Here is a 4115-nt window from a genome sequence, read left to right on the forward strand (position 1 = left end):
TCAGTATCATTGCCAAGAAATCCAACCCCAACAGGGTCATGAAGAGCCAGACGTGACTGAAGCGATGCAAGAATAACAACATATGTAGCACATTGAAGCAATGTTCTGGAGTCCCATTCTGAGACTGCCCAAAGTCTAGGGAAGACAGAGAAGGAACAGACTTGAGCCCTGCCCTCAGCGAGCTCACAGTCTGGGGAGGGTGACTTAGAAGGAGCAGGCCTTCCCTCCTCCCTTTCTCTCTGACTGTGAACTCCCTGAGGGTAGAGCCTGTTCCCCAGGTTATCCCTATCAGTAAATACCTATGGAGGGACATAACTTAAGCAACTTTCCTTCCCCAAGGGATGTTTTTCTTTCTACAAGGCAAATAACATCCAATGTTCTAAAAAATGGCTGCTCATGGCAGGCAGAGTGGGTGGAGAAAGCTTTGGCCCTGGTGCCTGGGTTCATAATCAAGTTTCTTCACTGCCTGCTACAATCCTTGGATGGGTGTGGCTTTGTCTCCTCTCCTCAGGTCCCTGCCTTCTATGCTGGACACCAGAGATGGCTGGACTCTGTTTGTGGAGAAGGAATAATAGTTCCTTTCTGCAGCGCATTAGGGATGATAATGTACTTTCCTCCCAAGAGCTTGGTGTGCTAGGTCAGCCTGGACTGTTCCTTCCGTTTTCCAGAAGAGATAAAAGGGGCCCAGAGGAGAGTGACCAGCCACAGATCACACAGCTAATATGTGCCAAAGCTGGACCTGGAGCTGAGGGCTCCACTCCAAGTACTCTACTAAATGTCTCTCTCTCTCTCTCTCTCTCTCTCTCTCTCTCTCTCTCTCTCAGTGGATAGATCCCTGGATCTGGAGTCAAGAAGTCTTGAGTTCAAATCTCATCTCAGATACTTACTAGTTGCGTGATGCTGGGCAAGATATTTAATGTCTGCCTCAGTTTCCTCATCTGTAAAATAGGAATAATAACAGTGCCTACCTCCAAGGGTGGTAGTGGGGATTAAATGAGTTAATTGGAAAGCTCTTTGCATGGTGCCTGGCACATAGTAGGCGCTCTATAAATCTTAGCTATTACTATTGTTAATTATATCTCATTACACTCTTATCTGGACAGGGTCCTCTACCCTTCCCAACTTTCAGAGATCATCAGTCTCTTTGTCTTCTCCTTTTAAATTTCTCTTTCCCTCTTCTTCCCTCTCCCCACCCCTTTCCCCCCATCCTCTTCCCTGTCCACCCCTCTCCTTAACTCTGTCGTCCTCCCACCTCTTGTGTCTTCTCTATGTGGCTCCTGCTCTCTCATGGGCTCACAGTTTCAGAGCTGGAAGGTCTGGGAGGCTACCTAGTACAACCTCTTCATTTTACAGATGATGCAACTGAGACCCCCAGAGAAGTTAAGTGAATTGCCCAAGGTAACATACATAATAACTAGCACCATAAGCATGGAATGGAAGGGAATAAGCATTTATATCTGAGCATTTTTTACAAACATTATCTCATTTAATAAAAATAATGAATAATATTTATATAGTGCTTAGAGACGTAAGGTGGCTCCGTGAATAGAGTGTTGGGTCTAGAGTTAGGAAGCCCTCAGTTCAAACCTGATGTTGGACACTTCCTAGCTGTGTGGCCCTGGGCAAGTCACTTAACCCTGTTTGTCTGAGTTTCCTCATCTGCAAAATGAACTGGAAAAAGAAATGGCAAACTACTCCAGAATCCCTGCCAAGACAACCCCAAAGGGGCTCACAGAGGGTCAGACCCAACTTAAAACAACTGAACAGCCCCAACAGTATAATGCTTACTATGTGCCAGGCACTGTGTTAGACGCTTTACAATTATTTTCTCATTTGATCCTCACAACAACCCTAAGACATAGGTGTTATTATGAACCCCACTTTATGATTGAGAAAACTGAGGCAAACAGAGGCTAAGAGACATAACCAAGGTCACATAGCTAGTAAGTCTATGGGGCTGGATTTGAACTCAGGTCTTCCTCCCTCCAGACCTAGCTCTTGTTCCACTGTACTCTAGACTCCACCTTGATTACTTTCCCCACTAAACCATACTATGTATTCTTTTCCTGCCTCTCTCTTATCTCTCAGGATCACAGGATTGAAGATTTAGAGTTTGCCTAGGTTCTGGCTTCCTTGTGAACTCATTTATAATCACTCTATATCTGGTGCATAAATCCTGCCCCTCATCCTTCTTTTTATTGAGGGTTGAAGATTTTAACGGGCTGTGGAGAAAGTGGCTAAGCTGCCATCTTGCTCAAACAATTAGATCTATCAATGAGGCAGATCTGATTCCAATTTGATGAGCAGTCAATCAATGCAATGGACAAACTCAGTTGAATATAGAGAATGAAGATGCAATTGATGTGTTCCAGCAGTGGCCCATGGGAGGTGTTTGCTTAAAAAAACCAACCTTTCCTGAGACTCTAGACTTCCCTGTGCTCCCAAGGCAAATAATATATTCACAGTGAGAAAACTGAGATTTGGTTTGTCCACATCCCAACGGCCAAAGCATAGTTTTCTCTTTTCTTTGATTATGTCCTTTACCCCCAATTCCTTTATTGTACATAAAATAACAAGTATACGTGCACGAAAGCTTACAAACACACATACATACATACATGTGTTTAACTAAGTTGCCAATGGTGATCAAATGGAGCTACAATGAGGAAAACCAGCCTGGTTCTGGGAAAATACTTCTTTTCTCCATTTATGGTACATGTATTGTTCATTAAGTTGTTTTGTTCTTGCTGTTAGAACAACAAAACCCCCCCAAAAAATCCCTGCACATCTTCTTTTAGTGGATAATGTCAATGTTTTACTTTTATTACTGTAAAGCCAACGATGATTTTATCCCTTTTTCTATATTTCTGTTCCATGTCGGGCAGTCTCTTTAGTGGGGATAAATCACTCTAAAGGCACTGATCCTAGATCACTTGATTCATTGAAAAGCATCCTGGCATTTGGAGTCAGAGGACCAACTCTGCCATTTCTTTCCTGTATGGCCTCAGTCAATCTTCTTAACTTTCTTCCCTGTAAAGTGAAGGGTTTGAACTCGATGATTCTGAGATGGTTAGATAGTGTCATGGAAACAGTAAACATGAACTTGGATTGACTTTAAGGATAGGGGAGGATAGAAAAGCCTGGCATACTGTGGTCCATGGGGTCATAAAGGTCAGACATGAGTGGACAGATATGAACTGGATAAACAAAAAGTCTGGAGAAGAGATTTAAGGAAGGCATAATAGTAGACTTCCATTATTAAAGGTCTGTCAATTGGACTGGCCCCAACAATGGTAGGTAGATAGGTAGATATGTAGATAGGTAGACTTAAGTTATGTGTAAGGAATTAGGAATCAGGACTATCCCAAAATAGGAATAGACTGCCTCGGAAGATAGTGGCTTCCTCCACATTGGAGGTCTTTAAGCAAAGACCAGGTGAAGGGGAAGGTTGTAAAAGACATCTTTGTTGAGGTAGAGGTTGCTCTAAATGGTCTCTGAGATTCCTTCTACTTCTGTCACTGTATTCTCCTAGTCATGAATTCTGTACCTCTTTTCCCTCTTTGCTGTTATCAAAGCTTAGAGAAGGTACTGGTAGAAAGAGAAGATTAGAGGGAGGAATTAATGGATGGAGTAATCTCTTGGAGAAGCCTGGATCGAGGAGGGATTGGATCCAGAGTTCATACAGAAAGACTGAATTTGGCAAGAAGAAAGGCCACCTCTTCAGAGACAGGACTACAAAGGAAGAGAACTGGGGATTATTTTAAAGTATTTTGAAAAGAGAAAAGAGCCTTCATGTATCTGCTCCCCAACACAAAAACTCACTTTCTTTTTTTTAACACAAATGTTCTCTCAGTGAAACTATTTGGTTGAAAATCTTAGAACATTTCAATCTCCAAAGAATCAAAGTCACAATTGACTCATGAGGCAGTGAGAAAAGCATCATGAGTAGCTCTTCAGGGTAGAGCTCTAGCAAACTCACACACCCTTAGAAACCTAATGGCTCCAGGTACTTTCTTAGGGCAAGTTGTAATCTCATAGACTCATAAACCTTGAGACTTGACTTGTACCTGAGGGATTATTTAATCTAATGCCTTAACTTTACAGATGAAGACACT

Source organism: Notamacropus eugenii, chromosome 6, assembly GCF_028372415.1.
Source record: "Notamacropus eugenii isolate mMacEug1 chromosome 6, mMacEug1.pri_v2, whole genome shotgun sequence".
NCBI classification, from domain to species: Eukaryota; Metazoa; Chordata; class Mammalia; order Diprotodontia; family Macropodidae; genus Notamacropus; species Notamacropus eugenii.